The sequence below is a fragment of the Gavialis gangeticus genome, unplaced genomic scaffold (assembly GCF_001723915.1).
Source record: "Gavialis gangeticus isolate Ggan-Ray unplaced genomic scaffold, GavGan_comp1, whole genome shotgun sequence".
NCBI lineage: Eukaryota > Metazoa > Chordata > Crocodylia > Gavialidae > Gavialis > Gavialis gangeticus.
Genome location: NW_017729031.1, coordinates 38,311,512 through 38,330,034, shown reverse-complemented (window position 1 = coordinate 38,330,034; position 18,523 = coordinate 38,311,512).

Genomic DNA, 18,523 nt, shown 5'->3' with positions numbered 1-18,523 from the left:
AATAATTGGGGGGGGGGGGCAGCAGGGAATAGGAGTTGCTCTGTTTACGAGAGCACTCTTGGAGGAACCAGAAACTACAGCCACAAGCTGATAGACAGTAGGTTTAGGTTGGACATCAGAAAGAACTTCTTCATGGTGAGGGTTGCCAGAATCTGGAACAGACTCCCAAGGGAGGTGGTGCTCTTCCCTACCTTGGGGGTCTTCAAGAGGAGATGGGACAAGCATCCAACATTTTTTCCTGCCACTGGCAGGGGGTTGGACTTCATGATCCTTTGAGGTCCCTTCCGACCCTAGCATCTGTGAACAATTAAGTGTACAAATATCAAAGGATAGATTGATGACAGGCCAAATCTTCTAATTAAGACAAATAATTTAGAAACTATGGGAATATAACCAAAGCTTACACATTCTGTTTTAGACTTCCAGAAAGCCTATGATAACTTCTAGTAATCCTATGATAACACACACAGAGAAAACTTGTGGGCCTGACTATCTGAATTAGGAATTCTCAATAAACTGATTGAACTCTTTAAATTTGCATGCATGTATCAAGAATCAGAATTAGCACTTATGGAAGAAAATCTGTCCCCTTCTCAATTAGAACTGGATTGAGAAAGGGCGATGGTCTATCTCTGATGCTATTCAACTTGGCAATGCAAAAAGTAACCAAAAGCATAAATAACAGGACTTCAACTCAATGGAGAGAATAAAGTCCTCACATGTGTTGAAGATATAGTTCTTATAAGTGAAAATATGAATGATATAGAAGCTCTGCATACTTGACTAATGAATAACGCAAAGAAAATTGGGTGACAAGTGAACATGGACAAAACACACTATCTGCTGGTAAATAGGACAGCAATAAATCAAGGGCCTAAGCAATTCAAAATAAAGCAAGTGACCCACTTCAGGCATTTTGGTTCTCTCATAGTATGGGATGGTAATAGGAAAGGAGATATTAAAGGAAGAATGGAAGCAGGAAATAGAGTCTACTTTGCATTGCACAAGCTCCAGTCATCCAAGCTCATGCCAAGAAAAATTAAGCTTCAAGTCTATAAAACCATAATCAGGCCATTTGGCAGTCAAACCTTGGTTCTCTTATAAGCAAAAGAGATATTACTAGCCCATTTTGAAAATAAGATTTTATGGAGAATCTTTGGAGCACGGTATGATCCCATAGAGCAAGAACATTGTGCAAGAAAAATAATGAGTTATATCAATTGTACAGGACTTGCGGTGCTAAATTATCATTATCATTATCATCATTACTATTACTATTACTATACCAGGGAATGACTGTCTGGTCTGCAGCACTGCAGAAAAAGACTTGGGGGCTATAGCAGATCACAAACTAAATACAGGTCAACACAGTACTATTTGTTCAAAAAGGCCAAGAGCATACTGGGATGTATAGGCAGGACGTTATTTTTCCACTTTATTCAGCACTGGTATGGTCTCACCTGGAGAACTGTCCCTGTTTTGGACAGCATGTTTCAAGAGATGTAGATAAAATTGCAGGAGTCCAGAGAAGAACAAAAATAATGAGAAGTCTGGAAAACGTAATATAAAGGAGAGGTTAGATGAACTGGAACTATTTAGTCTGCAGAAGAGGGCATGGAGGGAGGATTTGATATTGGTTTTCAAATGCAATAAGGGGTCGTTATAGAGAGGATAGTGGTTGACAGTTCTCTGTGCCTACAGACGAGAGGATGACAAGTAACCTAGGTTTCAACGAGGGAGTATTAGATTAGGTATTAGGAAGAACTTTCTAACTATGAGGGGGGCTAACACGGGGAACAAGTTACCTAGAAAGGCTGTGGAGTCTCCATCACTGGAAGTTCATAATTGCAATTTAGACAAATTCTTGTGTGGGATGATTTAGACAGGGACGATCCTTTCTTGAGCAGACGGTTCGCTTCGGTGACCTCCTGAGATCCTGTCCTGGCTATTTTTGTATCATATTTCTATGCTTCTGGGTTTGTTCTCCCGACCAAGGTTTCATTTGAAGGCAGCACTAGGAAAGCATATGCTGGCGTCGTCTATTTTATTCCTCTCTCCTACACCAGTGAAATCCTTAATTACTAGGCATGTTTAGTGGTCACACTTCACCAACAGTATATTCACCTTCAGCAAAAGTAGCATTGCTTTCTGTATCCAGCTTTAATCCCCAGCTTTGATCAGTAGGAAGAAGTTAAGAAAGGGTAGAAAGACTAAAGCATAATAGGAAAACTGACATGACACTCAAATTCTTTCTAAATGAGATTCAGGGAGATCTCTGTGGACAGTTCAGTTCTAATGTTATAAGACTCAGCATAAGGAGAAAAAAATATGTATCCACTAGATAATAACCTTTTACTCGGAGAGACAGTAATCCTAAGCAAATTTTAGTCAAGCGCTAGCCAAACTAATCTGGCTTGACACCAATAATAAATTGTGCAAATTCATGTGACCTTCATCATTCTTATTTTGTATTAAATGTCATCTTGTTAGGTGATGCATGGATGAATGGTGCAATATGATAGATAGCATGAATTATTGTCCACTAATAGATTCTGTTAAAACATGTCTCATCTCCCTGGGTTGGTCCTTGAGGGAGCTAGCCAAAATTATTTCTTGGCAGCTTCTAAAAAGCATAGGAACAAGAAAACTTTTTGTGGGGAGGAATTGTCTATTGTTTGAGGTTTGCAAACTCTTGCATAGCCCCTTGCTTTTGTTGGCCGGGCTTGTCCCGTGGTCGCACCATGAGGATGCAACAGTTGGCATGTGAGTGCAGCTCAGCAAATGTCAGTTGGCAGAAGCTGGGGACTTTGCTCCATGAGGGGAACAGTTCATCTGTGGGAGGAGGAGTAACCCAATAGTACTGGTACCTCTTATCCAGGCTTTTGAAGAAGGTCATGATCTATCCCTTTACTGATACTAAAAGCCAGTGTCTAGAAGAGACCTGGCTGTGTCCTACATTGCAGCCCCAATGCTACTAAATAGTAAAGGTGTTTAATAATAGCGAATAATGACAGCAAATATTATAGCTGACTGAATAGTGTCACTTGCAAAATTGTCCTCATTTTTGCTGTTCTGCTGACTGACCATCAGCTTATCACCATTTTCTTAAATTTAATCATTACTGAAAATGAGATGATGACCCTTTCTGAGCAACAAATATAAAACGGCTGGGGAAAAAATGACTATTTTTAACGCATGCATAACTGATGCGTGGAACATATTGCTGCATAAGGCTTGGAGTTTCGAAGGACTCAAGGGGGGAAAAAAGAGTTGAAGATGTTTATTTTGACAGTGGTTTTTTTTTTTAATTGTTCCATTTCAGTTTCGGTGTATTTTTTGAAGGAAAATGATTGCTTTTGTTTCATGATGCATGTCAGTCAGGAACTGCTTGGGTTTAGAAAGAAATATTTGCTGCTTTGAAAGTATGTCTCTTATTGTTTTAGTGAAGTCTTTAGTGGCACTGATCAGCATTAGAAGGAACCAGCTGCAGCTACTAAGATGTGAACTCATGGCTTGTATGTACTTTGCCATTTGCAAACCTCTCAGCCTGCAGCGCCCAGATGTGTGGGATAGGATGCGTGCCAAAGATTCATATGGAAGGACCCACCAATATTACTGAAAGCATTCTTAACATTTGGTGAAATTCATCTTTTTAGTATAGGTAACTTTCCGTACGCCCTGTTCCACGTTTCCGTATTTCTGATAGAAATAACTCTCAACCTTAGGTACGGCTAGAACCGCTGACATATGTAGAGCTAAAGTGACGTTGGGACTAAAATGGAGGTTAATGAAGAAATATGGTCAGTACCTAGTAGGAATTCCCCTTCCTTCTTCATCTGAGCCCTGGTAACTAGACATTTCCTTTGGCTTAGGCTCTGCTACGGGGCTGCTGCTCAAACAGTGATGAGGGTGGTATGGCAGCAGGACCCCGGTACAAACACAGCTCTGCCAGCAGAAGGAAGCTTTCTGTTGCTGAAGGTAAATCAGCAGAAGCTCTGCTAGCAGAAGCCATTGTCTTCTGCCAGTATAGCTGCACCCACACTCGGGGTCTGGTTGGCAGGGCTATATTAGCCCCCTGAAGAACTGTTCACTATAGACAAGACCTTTCTTGGATAGTGTGCCTGGAAAGATCACCCAGCTCCTGGAACATGCTAATATACCCAGTCTGAGGGCAGTGGTAGGTGGGTGTTTGCATGGAAAGGTCTGATGTGGGGAGCTGGGGTTCAAGCGACACATTCAGGGAGATTGCCAGATTGTTTTTGGCAGCATCTAAATCCACAGGCACAACAAACTGGCTGCAGGATGATGGGAACTGGCTTCACCAATTCCAGTTCAGCAGCTAGCACGTGCAGAGCTAGTGTGGGTATCTCTGTGCGATATGCAGGCAGTGTATTTTCCCTCAGGGTGGCTCCTCCTAGGTAACTATCTTCACATCCAAACTTTCTAGCTTTTTTCCTCAGAGCAGCTAGTCAAGGTGGATCTGGACCACAGAAGCAGGGGTTCTCCTTTACTAACATGGGTGTTCTTCACTATCTCAATTCAAGCACACACCCTTTTGCAGTGAAGGTGTGATTTAAATTTAGAGAATCCCAGATTAGGCACTGCCAATAATCATAGAAAATTAGGGTGGGACGGGACCTCAGGAGGTCGTCTAATCCAACCCCCTGCTCAAGGCTAGTGACCTGTCAAGGACAGGGTGTCGTGGGAAGCAAAACTGACATTGTGAACATATCCGGCCCTGTGTTAGCCACGTCTTGCACTTGCAAGTGCTTCAAGGGCCCTTGCTAGGCATGGTGCAGGCTGTAAAAGCACGATGGTTCAGACCTTACTCTGTGCCGTGATGGATGTTGCAGACGCCGCAACTTCTACCATATGCAGCTGACTTTCAATAAGCAAGTACCACTGCCTTTATGAAAAGCACCTGCATCAGATCTGTACCTTTTAGTAACAACTGACCATGGATGCATATGGCCCTGCATCAGAATACATCCCAAACTTGCTAAGGTTTGGAGGAGTTCAGTGAGCCCCACATCTAAGTTTAAAGAGAAAGGGGGCTGCCTAATAGAAAGGCAGAAACTTTCAGAGTCTTTCCAAGACAGCCCAGAAATCTCCACTGTATTTTCAAGGGAGGGAAAAAGAAAAGCCAATATTGCTTTTTAGCTTTAATTAAAAAAAGAAAATCCAACAATTTTACATTCTTAGGAAGATAGGGGTGGTGGGGAAGCAAATGGAGATGATGCTTGCTTCACATGAGGCACAGCTGAGCAGGGATACCAAAGCTACTTCTGCATCACAGGTGATCCCTCAACTAGAAAGCAGTATAGTCACATACGGATGCGGCCTGGTTCTGCAAGTCATGGTGGTTGCTTTCAGCCGTGCTAAGTGCCACCAGACACAGTTCTTTGGGTAGATGCAATATAATAGACCAACTAAATACTTGGGAAAATTGTTCTTTGCAAGCTTTCAGGCGCACACAGTGCCCAAAAGCTTGCAAAGAACAATTTTCCAGCTATTTAGTTGGTTTAATAAAAGTTATCACATGTACCCAAAGAACCTTGTCTGCCTACGTCCTTAGACCAAAACAGCTACAACCAACAATTTTAAGTGCTACCAGACTGCACTTTCCTTCTCCACCTCCCTGGTGCAGAGTCCTGAGCCTGTTTTCCATGGCTGGAGATGACAACACCAGATGGGATTAGGGATCTGGCCATTAGAGGAGAAACTTTCCCAGAGTGTTGCTCAGTTTCTCCAGTTTCCACTGGCAGATTTAGGCCAACAGCTCAAGAGGATCACCAAGTACAAGGGAAATATCAGGTGACATAGAGAGATCTCTGCCGGATCCCCCCTCTCTGCTGTGGATGCTTGGGGTGGGCTAAACCCTGGTTCTTCCCTATTTGATGTATGAGACATTTGAGGTCATTCTCAGCCAGTGTAACTTAAAGAAATATTTAGGCTGCAGTAAACTGGACTGGAGGACCGGACAAATGAGCATCCAGCCCAGGTGGAGGGACGTTCAGAGGTTCCCGTCTCACCCCGTGTTGAGCTGTGATGTGCGTTCCTCAGCCATAACACATTTGAGCCATTTTCTTTTATTCATCTGCAGAAACACTATGCACATTTTAAGTACCATATAAATAAAACATCACCCTGATACCAATAATTATATTATTCAGAGCTCTCACGCTGTACATTTAACTAGCATTCCCTGTCACCTCAGGGTTTGAATTCCTTCTCCAATCAGGGTACTAGGGAGATGTTTTTGCCATCTTTATCCACACAACTGCACTTTAATTGGATGTCACGGAAGGCAGATGCAGAGGCCCAAGCATATTCCTCCTGAGCAACCATCAAAAATTTGGCTAAGTGTTGAAATCGGTGAAGGAGCGGTGCATGCGCTCTGCAGTGACACCAGCTTGTCTGGGATAACAATATTAAACCAGGTAAATTTTGCTACAGAGGTATCATTACCTTGGGGGAATGGCTGTGTAATTTGATAGACGTTTTTCCCTGCTTCAGCATTATTCTTTATCTATCTCCCTTTTTTATTTTTTTATTTTTTTATTCCAGGTCCCCATGTCACTCATTTTTTTTTAAATCCTTGAAAATGATTATTTCAGACACGTTGGAAAACTATTGAAGAGACATGTTTATTTCCCAAATACATTTCTCCCACCACCCATGTCTGTACTCTCTCTCTGGGTTGATTTGACACTACAACAGTACAACCCGGAGCAGAATGATACAACTCGATTGCTACAGCAGATAAAATAATTATAATACAACTATTGGAAGTGCTGGTGCTGTGGTGTAGCAGGAGTATTGTCAGCACAAAATTACTTCTATTGGGCTCTAAAATCAGCACCTCAACTTATCCCTTTTTGATTGATGGGTATATGGAAAACAGAGTCAGGTTTTTAATAAACTGTTCAGCATGCCAACTCTAATAAGAGATACATGCACCATCTCACTGATTTATTCAAATGCTGTTGGTGCCCCAAAGCCCTGAAGGTATAAATATGTGAACTGAAATATTATTATTATGTTATTTGTATTCCAATATTGCCTTGAGGGACCTCCATGGAGACTGGGCATTGGTGACACGTAGGGGGTGAGATTGGCCATGCACCGCCTGAGATCGGCCGTGCACCCCCTGGAAGTGCCAGACACGAAACCAGATGTGCAATTCTGGCTTCGCCGCTGGCTCGGCAATTGGCCTCTGGGGAACCACCCCCGTTGGCAATCTGGTGCCCCCCCAGACTCGGGAGGCACCAGTCACCCATGAGATTGGGACCCCATTGTGCTGGGCCCAAACACTGCTTGAAAGAAATTACAGTCTTTGTATAGATGATGAAGCCTGGGAAGGATACCAGAGATGCAGAGAGATGAAGGGATGTACCCAAGGGCATGCAGCCAGTTAGTGGCAGAGGCAGGGATAGACGTCAGGTTTCTTGACACCAGTCTAGTGCTGAAGCTTTGGTAAATCATTGCCTTATAGTTAATTCTAGAACAGGGCAAAACCCAGAACTCATTCAGTAATTTATTAGATATATATGCTTCCATCCATGGGAATCACTGGCATGTCTTAAAATCCAAACCCCCTGTTTCCCATGGAGAAGGATCTCTGTGTGGTTGCAGCTTGGCTTTCTCAGAAAGCAAAATGTTTCCATTGCTTTTTCTTTCCCTTCTGTGCTCTTTCCACCCTCCAGTGTTAAAATCATAGAAACCTAGAAAATGAGGGTTGGACTCAGGAGGTCACATCTAGTTCAACCCCTGCTCCAAACAGGACCAGCCCCGACTACATCATCCCAGCCAGGGCTTTATCTACCCGGGTTTTGAAAACCTCCAACAAGGAGACTCCACCACCTCTCTGGGTAACCTATTCCAGTGTTTCACCACCCTCGGACACCACCCTAAGACTAAATTGGAGCTAAATTGTGGCTCCAATTTAGTCTCACACAGCTATTTTTAACCCTTTATTTTAATACTTTAGAGAGTGCATGGCACAGATGTACTTTCCTTAAAGTGCCAGCAACTCAAGTGAAACAAGTACAGTCCAGCTAGACCTCATTAATAGAGTGGGTATGCATCTGAAACTAAGAAACAGGGAAAGAGTAAGGAGGAACGAGGGCAAGTAGGTGTCTGCAAGGTGTTTCTGGGAAATGGCAGGTATCTGGGGGCTGGTAGGAAAGCTTGAAGAAGTGGGTCTTGGGGGAGATGAGATCTGATGAGCTTTCCCCAGAAGGCTGTGAGGACAGCAGGACACTGGCTGCCGGCTTGCTCTGAACTGGAGCTACAGGGTTGGGAGCCAGTGGGGTGGGTGGGGAGACAGACCAGCTGATATATCTCAGCTGGCACCAGAGAGAAGATGAGAGCCAAGGAGCCTAGCTGTTCATCAGCCCAAGAAAGAGGAGACAGTTCCCAGGCTGAGTGTGGCTCACGTGTTGGAAAGAGCAGGGAAATATTCTGGTTGAAAGGGGCTTTCACAGAGCAGCAGGGAGATGCCACATCTGTGATATTCAGGTAGCTGTACTGCATTTGGGATTTCTAAAGGGCTTTCCTGCAGGAGCTAGGGTATTGATCCTCAACCAGGGTGCCTTGAGATGGTCGCAAGGGTGATGCAGCACTCGCATGGTTAGGTGGGCCAATGTGATTCACGCCATAAACCCAGAGATTTCAAACAGGAATCCATACCATTAAAAACCTTCTGACCTGTTGTGATCTGCCTGAGTTCTTTTGAACACACCAAAAAATGCTTTATTTACTTTTCTGTAGTTAAAAAAAAAAAATGAGTGAAAACAAAGCTGGCATTTTTCGAGGGGTGCCTCAGGTCTAAAAAAGTTTGAAAACTTCTGGGATAGGGGAATAGGTTGTAGCCATGCTGGCCTAAGGACATAGGCAAACAAGTTTCTTTGGTTAAATCTGATCTCTTTTATTGGACCAACTCAAATAGTTGGAAAAATTCTTTTTTGCAAGCTTTCAAATATAAATACCCGTCATCAGGCTGAGGAAGCATCTGCAGTTGGTCTCTGCTCTTCCTGGAAACCAGAGGGTGGTATGCATGTAAGGGATAGGAATGTATGGGATGGGGGAACAAAGGGACCTTGCGGAGGGGCTCTGAAGCCTTTTTTTAGTTTCAGATGATAAAAAGTCTCACTTAAGGTAATCCTGGGGTAGTCTGTCTTCATGCCTTGGCATTAGCTGGTTCCCCAAAAGCATTGAGAGGGATCAGAAGGCCAAAAGCGGTGTCAGTGAGGGGTGACACAAGGAAAATGACGACTGCATCCCATCAGTACAGCACCAGCTTTAATGTTGGGGAGTGATAGGGGAATTTGAGTTGTCAGCCAGGGTTCAATGGGGTCAAGAGGAGATTTTCCATTGACATCAGTGAGTGCTCGCTCAGGTTTTTATTTCCCAGCTGTCTCGCCTTTGTATGAGTGACGTGAAAATCCACCAACCACACAGGCCCAAAGGGGGAATGAGATTTTCGGCCATGCTAATGCTTCTCTTGCTGCTGAACCTAAGAGCGTTGCTGAGAATTGCAGCCTGTGGGCTTGCTCTCGAGATAGATGGAGAAAGAGGCAGGGTATAGGTATAGGGCTTTTCTGAGCTAGCTATGCTGCCTAATTTCTGTTTAGGCAGTGTGTGCTTGCTCATGGGACTCAAATCCAGCAAGGAGGTGATGTGGACATGGCCTCTGAGCGGGAGCTAAATCATTAGTGAACTCTGCAATAGAGAAATTAATGTAAAAAATTAACGTGATCTTACCTGCTACTTAAACCCATGACTTACACCTGGCATGTGGGCAAGCAGGCCTTTCTACTAACCAAAGCTGGCCTTTATACTAATTCATATCAAGTGAAGTTCAGCCTGACATTTTGCAAAATTTAGGATTATTTAGTCGCGGAAGCAGCAGAGAAGAGTGAATTTAACTGATGCATTGAAGATATAAAGGCTGTAATAAAAGCCAATCAGCCCCTGCTTTCTTATGCTGTCTTGTAATTAAAGAACAAGAGGTCACCGAAATGAACAGCAGGTAAATTTAAAACCAATGAAAAGAAATACTCTTTTCACCTAGCACTTAGCCAGCCACTGGCTTAGATGGCAGCTGAGGTCAGAGTTAAGCCTAGTAGCTAGATTTTCAAAGATGCTGGGTAACTGTATGATCGTTTATAACATTTCTAGTTTTCCCTGCTACGATGGGAATAGTCTGTCTTCGTGCCTTGGCATTAACTGATTCCCCAAAGGGGTGAAGAGAATTTGCATCTCCTCCAATATATAGCCACTATACATGTGCCCAAGTGCTGGGTTTTTTTGTTTTTCTTTTGCTGTCTTCTAAAGCAGCAGCATCATGGCAGGTAATTGATACTGATCTGATGGAGCAACTTCTCTATTCCTTTGATTATACTAGAAGGACACATTTATTTGCAGCCAGGCTTCCTAGTCACGATCAAAACTACAAGAGGAAAAAATATTTCCAGTGAGATAAAAATGCTGCGGGGGGGGAGCAATGAGTATATTTTATTTAGATGTTTTCAGAGCATCAGCACAAGCTATTGACATCTGATGTCAATTATAGCATTCTTATCCACTGATTATACCTTTGAGACTGGGCTGACATCCCCCCACCCTTTGGTTGATAAGTCTCAGACTTGGATCTGACAGTATAATTATGCTTGGTACTTTTGAAAACATGTTGTTGCAACCAAATAAATAACAGTGGGCGACAGGGCTACAACTTGAGAGGCTTATGCCATTTTTCCTCCCTGTTATTCTACTCTTGAATCATATAGACTACCATTGAACTGGTGAATGAATGTGTGCAACTTGAATTAACACTAGTAGAATAAGCTGCCAGCGCAATACATTTGGTATCAGTATATACCGAGGTGTATTTTTAATTGACCACGTTCTCAGACCATTAGTCATTCCCAGATTGGTTTTCCCATTTTAATTCAGAGTCATGTTCTGTGTTTGATCCCAGCTCTCTTCTTTCTATCTCCCATATTGACACTTAGGCTTGAGCCAAGGAAGTCACAACACAGTCAAAAACAGTGGGTATATACCACCTGTGGCCTTCCCCTCCTCAGCGCAGTAAAGCTAGTGGCATGGAAATGAAGAATTTCCACAAGAAAAGTGCAATTGCTTGAAACTTGAAGGTGTGAACAGAGATTTCTGTCTGGATGAGGCTGAGGAGGGTCCTGCAGATGCGGGCCTTACACCGTTCAGGCTAGTCTTCATCAACAGGCTCAACTTCAATTCTTTTTCCTTCTGTAAAAGATCTTGCAGTACTAATGGACTGAACATGCAGCACAATAGCTGTAAGAAGAATGAGCCTGGCATGGGGAAAGCAGGGTCACAGACAAGTCCCAGCTGGTCCTGATAACAAGGATGGGCCTGGTTGCTGACTCCTGAGTGTCCTCAGCTGGTCCCCATCACAGCGCTTGGTATGGCTGCTGCATGTAACCCTTGCAGTGCTCTGTGGGCTCAGAAAAAGATGGATTTCACATCCTCTGCAGACCTGATTCCTGTCTGTTTTATGATCTTTGGCTTCCTGCTTTCTCTGCCTAACTCCTGTTTGCAGCTTTGCAGAGCCTCAATCCTCTGTCTCCCTCCTGCCTGAATCCAAGCCTGCTCCTCTGAACAATCCCCAAGTTGAAAAAGGAGGCTGGAGATGATTCAACAGCACTAATTAGACCACAAATATCCAGGGGTTGCTATATTCACTCTTTCTCTATAATAGAGAACAAAAAAAAAAAAATGGGGCAGGGGACACAAATGTTTTCTTTTTATTCCTTGTGGCTGAAACTGAAGTGGGAGAGCAGGATTCAGTTCTTGGCACCAGCTTTGTGGGGCATCCTGTGTAGATCTGTCTGGGTCTGACCCACAGCCCATTAAATGCAGTAGTGCTTTGAGCTGGGCACTTAATCACCTTCTCTGTGCTGTTATTCCCCATCAGTGAAATAGGCATAATGACACTTCCTTTCGCTCTGTGCTCTCAGTCTAACTCCCCTCTGAGGACATTGTCTTAAGTCTTTGTAAAAGCCTAGTGCCCTGGGGAGGTGGGTAGGAGGAGGTCCTGAACTTGCCTGAAGCCTGTAAGTGCTCCTGGATTCTAAGTCATAATAATGATAAGTGAAAAAAAGGAAAAATGTGAAGAGGGATATGAAAGTGGCTCTCAATAGTGTATTTGTGGGGTTTTTATCTTCATTCCTAAAGAGCATTGAGTTTGCATGACACATGTCCTGCAAATGTTGCAGGCTGAACAAAAGGTGCTTTTTGGAGTCATTATTATTTTAACACTTCTTTAAAAAAAAATCTAAATACTAGAGCTTTCTTCTCTCCACTTTCTGATGAGTCAGAGAGTTGGGAATCAGGTGAGAACCCTGTGCTGGTACATTTATTTGATCCTGCAAGAGCTTCAAGACCATATAGCCCACAAATTGCTTTCTCTGCTCTGATGCCTCCTTTTATGCAACTTGAAAACAAAGATTTTCATTTTACAGCTTTTAAATGATCCTCCCAAGCATTTCTTCTCATCATGCATCTCCTCATTGCTCCAATGTTTTCAGTGTTGCTACCATTTGTCTGCATTTGTTTCTGGTTTCATATTTATGAGCTCAGCTACAGCTGGCTTCACAGCAGCCCCCTTCACTTCCCTCCTTCCTGGTAAGGAAAGCATGCACAAAGAAAGGGAAGAGAGGAAAGTCCTATTAATAACTGAAACTGTCCTGGGCCAAATTTGGTCTTGCTTTGAGCAGCTTTAGTGATAGCCAAAGACTTGGATCCTTTTATTCCAAGGTAGGATTGGGCCTCTTGTTGCAGACTCGCTTTCCTTTTGAAACCCACATAAAACAACAGAATCATAGAGAAGTAGGACTTGAAGGGACCTCCCAAGGTCATCTTGTCCAACCCCCTGCCTGAGACAGGCTCATCCCATACAACCATAATCTCAACTCTTTGTAAAAGTACTCTCAAACCCTGACAGCACACAAGACATAACACCCTAGCCTGCCACAGACGAAGCAGGGAAACCAATGCCCTGCCTCTGTAAAAAAATGTTAATAAACCCTCAAGAGATCCCAGGTAAAGCTGTGGTCCCCACTACAGAGGAAAGCAAAAGCTCCCACAGTCCATACCAATCTGACCATGGAGTAACACTTCTTCCTCCAATATGGTGATCACCATGACCCTGAGCAGAGGGGCAAGATCCTCTAGCCAGAAAACTCTGGTAAGTGTAGCAGAAAGGTGGGGAGGGGGAAATCACTAAAGCCCAGAAGCATGGGGAATATCCACAGCAGAACATAGGCACAGCTCTCCTTATACCATCTCTGACAAGTAGCTGGCCAGCCTCTTCTTAAACACCTCCAGTGATGGAGAGTCCACAAGTTTCCAAGCTAGGCTATTCCACTGCTTCACTCTTCTAACAGGGAAGAAGTGTTCCCTGATATCCAACCTAAAGCTACTTTGCTGCAACTTCAAGCCATCATGAATTAGCTTTCATTTATGAATGTTTCAACTCTTTGCAAACAGCAGAAGCATATGGGAATTGCATAAAATGGTAAATAATAGACTTGGATAGAGCTAGCAGCAGGTAGGATAGAGGATGAGGACTCCCAAGACCTCGGTTCTATTCCTAGCCTCACCACTGGCCTCCTGGGTAACCTTGCTCACATCCGTTTGCTACTCTATGTTTCTGTTTCCACTCCTACCTCTTGATTTTTGAGTACCCATTTAGAAGCATTCAAAGGCAGGTGCCATTTTCTCCAGGGGGAATAGGACTTTTGGTTGAACCAGGAGATCAGGGACCACAGGGACTTCCAGGTCTGGATGGCACAGATGGTGCACCTGGGAACGTGGGAGCTCTGGATTTTGCAGGTGCAAAAAGAGTTCCTGGTGAAATGTTTGGTGCTGAAAGGCACCGATGCTGATGAATCCCTATAGGATTATGACATTCACATTAACAGAAATGAGATTACATGCATTTCCTTTGTATGCATATACACTCTCAAAACCCAGGGCGCCCCATCTTTTCTGGGCTGGTTTGGCTCTACAGTGTGGTAGATTCTGGATATTGCTCACAACCCTTAAGGCATTTGGGTTGTTTTGGTTCACGGTGGAGATTTTTATGATTATTCTTTAAACATGGAGCTATGATGCATAATTTAAAGGGAGCGCAAAACATTATACCAGTGAACATGTGTGAGGATGGAGGTGTTTGTATTGGCAGAAGGAAGAATGAAGAGACAGACATTGTAGTAAGAAGCCTAAAAATTGAACCGAGTTTCTAAAGCACCTCAGACTGTGCTGTGAACCCAATGTAGGGAGAGCTCACCAAAAGTCAGGCATATGTGCATTGAATATTTGAACTTTTGGGGTCAAATTCCACTGCACCGGTTGGGTGTTCAGTCAGTTCTATGAAACTATGAAATTATGAAACTATGAGGTCAGGCTAAGTCTGCTACCATTATTACAATAGATGGTACTATGTGCTGCTGTCAACACCGAGAGATGGGTGGTGGAAAATAACCAAGCCAAATAACTATAGTGCCAAGAGCTTTGGGAGGAGAAGAAACCCAGGGGGGGAAGCTAGTCCTTACCTCTGGTGAAGGAAATGCCACCTAATGGCAGATGCCATGGCAGGGTGGACTGGGCTCTCCAGCCTTGGTTGGCCACCAGTCTAGGAGTGGAGCCTGGAAAGGTGGATGGATGGAAGATCTTTGTACCGGCAGCTCCTGCAGCCAACCTGGCTTTGAGTATACTGGCTTCTGCCTTTCTTTTGGGATCAACCAGCCAGTCTGAGAGAGGGTCTTTGATATATGGGCAGTTCAAGTGTCTCCATATCATTTGCCCAGGCCATTGCGGCCAAAACTGTTGGGTGTGTAAGGGGGCTGAAGAGCTTAAGTACAATTCTGTTCCACCCTACTTGAGTCCCTGAAAAGCTGGCCATGTGAAAGGTGTGTGGGGTCTCTTCTCTTCTCACTGCTTTTTTATGACTTACTCCTAAGGGTAAGAGAGTGCATTATAGGAGTGGATGCATAAATGGATTTTCAGGACCTGAGTGGAGTGGAGTAGCATCAGACTTTCAGGGGATAAATCCATGTAAGCACCTAATTGGTGGTATAGACTCTGTCCCTTTCTGTTTATGGAACAAGGTTGTTGTCACTGAAACAAATATCCTCTGCCTTTTAGGGTGTAAACTCTTGAAGCTGGAAGAGACTCTGGCAGTTGTTCCAGGGAGCACTTTGCTGGCTTGGGTTCTGAGCAGCTGTCCTGCCACTCAGTTTACTTAAAAAAAACACTTTAAAATGATAAATAACTATAAGTAGATAATTAGTTTCTAAACTAAGTTATGGTGGGGGGGGATGGGGAAAGAATCTCACTTTGTCTCATTTCCAGGGAAGAATTATTCTCCTTGCTGCAGGGTTTATGGGGTGAAAACCTTTGCCCTGCAGGGAGTCAGGCTAAGTCATTCTAATTGTCTCAATTAACTTAAATCACATGTGTATGTTGGTTTGGTGGCAGCATGAAAGATATCTGCACTAACATTGGAAAGAGCTGCACTATCAACACAATACATCCATGTTCTCCTTTAGGCTATGTAGACTCCAGTATTTTAGTTAGTGTGTATAACCAGCTTGAGGTATCTATGCACAGAGCTGTGCTGGGCTATATGGGCACATACCCTATAATCCTACTTCAGTTACCATGATGTGCATTATACTTTACTGGCCTTCCTAGCCATTGCTCATACTACTCTATATTGTGTCTAAGCTCAGGCCTCTCCATTCTCATGTGAACAGGTTCATTCCCCACCACTAAAGAGTTAAGTAGTGCACTGTGATTATTTTGACCAGGTGTCTAACATCATTTGCGATATCAGTGATGCCCTACCTAGGTCCCCCATGCATGGATTTAGTCACCCAATGCAAGCCTATTGCAGTCCAACTTCTCCTTTGAGTCCCTGCTAGCTTAGTCTCCAAAGTGCCGTATGCTTGAGGAGACCTCATTTCTCCTAACAGAGCTACACGTGCATCATTGGTTCTAGATGTGAACCTCTAATCTGAACTTAAAACTCTTCATCTCGGGGTGTAAGTCTCCCCAGTACAAAAGGTCTTAGGAGTTTAAATATAATATTTAATGTGTGAGTTATCCATTTCTCCTGCCCTTCTTTTATTGTAGTGCGGTGTATTGCTTCAAGCAAAGGGAGACCTTGTCCAGTGCTGTAGCAATGAAGTTTGGCACCTGGAGCAAAGCCCGGAGCAGCAGACTGCCCTTGCCCCGTGCACAGATCCAGGGTTCAGACGCCCTCCCATGCTTGCCCGGCACTGCACGCAGCGGTGGGACCTGCCCTTCTCCCATCCCTACGCCCCCCCAGACGGGCTGCTCATAGGTCCATCCTGTGCCCTGCCCTGGATGGGCAGCACCTGTCGGTGCCCCTTTGCTTCAGCTCCCGGGACGGTCGCCCTGGTTGCCCCCCACTTTGCTACAGCACTGGCCTTGTCAGGGTGCAGGTAACTCTGTCAGCATAACTTCTTTCCTTCTGTGCACAAGCGGATGACCTTGTCCTGATATCTGCTTGTTAGTTGACATTAGTTAATATAGTTCTTCAGGTTTTTTTCTCCTTGTGTTTGCTACTAGTCACTCTAAATTCACGCTGAGATGGCTAGGTCTGGCTGGTCACTCTGAATCACAAAGGTTATTTATTTGGTTGTTCTGCGAAAATTAGAGCTGGGTTTTAAAAAAGTGGGAAATTGTGAACAATTGGTGGGGTTGATGTGTGATTATTTTAAAATGAAGGAAGTTGATGACTTTTGACTAATTCTCGATTTTCCTCCCCTAAAATCCATCATCTGTCAAAACAGGATGAAGTTTTCAGGAGAATTTTGGTTCAAATCAATCCTGCTGATATCCCAATTTATCATTTTATGAATGTCAGAATTTGAAATAAAATACTAAGGTGATGACGATGCAGGATGACTGAGTTTTGGGTGATATCTTAATTAATAAAGTGATAAGGAGCTCTCTGGATCCTCTGAAGAAGTGCAAAATGGAAAGAATGGTCAATAAAATCTGATTTTTTTGTTTGCTTTTTTTTTAAGGGCCACCTTTTTAGCAGCGAGCAGGATGTATTGCAGAATGAATGTATTTTTAGATTTTAATGCCCCTAGAGTGGAAAGCACTGGAAAACTGGTGGCATAACTGTCCCCATTCTGGCAAAATTTGTGATTTGTAATGTGTTGATGAAAATTCAGCAAAGCAGAGAGGATGATAAAACATGGCTAAATGACGCGGAGAGTAAATATTGGGTTGGTATCTGATTGCCTCATATTTTAAATATTTTGATACATGTTCCCTGACTTCTGGGTGGGAACCTGTGGCTGCTAGCAGATTCCTGTACAGAAATACCTGCAGCTGGCATTACAAGGATGGGTCTATCTTGCAGCAGTCAAGGTACGTTGCCTTTGTCATTGGTGCTCTTGGCATTTCGAAAAATAATTGTTGTTAATTAAATTTCATTTCAGTGATTTAAAAAAAAATACTCCCTACTCATGCCTGTTACTTTGATTCAGGATGAGGCAATCGGTCTTCTTTCAGGACTTACAGATGGAGGACCTGGCTCAGTTTCCAGGAGCTGCTTCATTGACAAAGGGACGTTCTCTAAGGGCGCATCTACATGTTAGGTAATGCACATTAAATTTAGTACCTAAATTGTGAGATAGTAGGAAAAGGCACATTAGCCTATTTTAATGTGCAAGAGCTAAAGGGCACTTTTTTGTGTGTGATGCTTTAATGCACATGAAAATAGGCTAATGCACATTAAAGTGCATGTGTAGATGCACCCTAAGTGTGTTTCCTCTAATTCTTCTCACCTTCACCCATCCAAGCTTTCCACCTACCCACCTTGCATAGCAATCTAGGCCCCAGACCAGGAAAAAACAAAAAACATTCAAGCTCTGGGTGAATTCAGGTGGGGAATATTCCTCTGGCTACCACTAAGCATGTGCTTAACTACTTTGTTGGATTGGAGTAGAGGCCACAAATACGAAATATAATTTTTCATCCTACCACTGCCAGCAACAGGATGCTGGACTGGATTGACCTTCACCTATAAGTTATTTCTATATTCAATCCACTCAGAAATTACCGTGAGAAAGTCTCTTTTAAAATAGGGATATTTCCCAGTTTCCAGGAACTTGTTCTCCTTTCATACCCTATTTTTTTCTTTAATTAAAATTCTTTTTTTTTTCTCCATTTACTTGTTCCTTAATTGCCCCTGATCTCATCTGTTCCCTCCAAATGCAGGCTGTTATAGAATAGTTCTTCTTGGGGCCTGCCCCAAGCTTGCATTGTTTATAAGCCTCTTTCTTTTTTCTTAAGAGGACCGTGATTTCCCTGTTTAGCCAAGAGGGCCTCCCAGCCCCTGTGTTACCATTTTTTTGCATGTGAATGGACCTTTGTGCTTCAAAGATTATTTTCTTAAGGAACAACCACTCTCCATGCACACCTTTCACCTTCAGTCCCT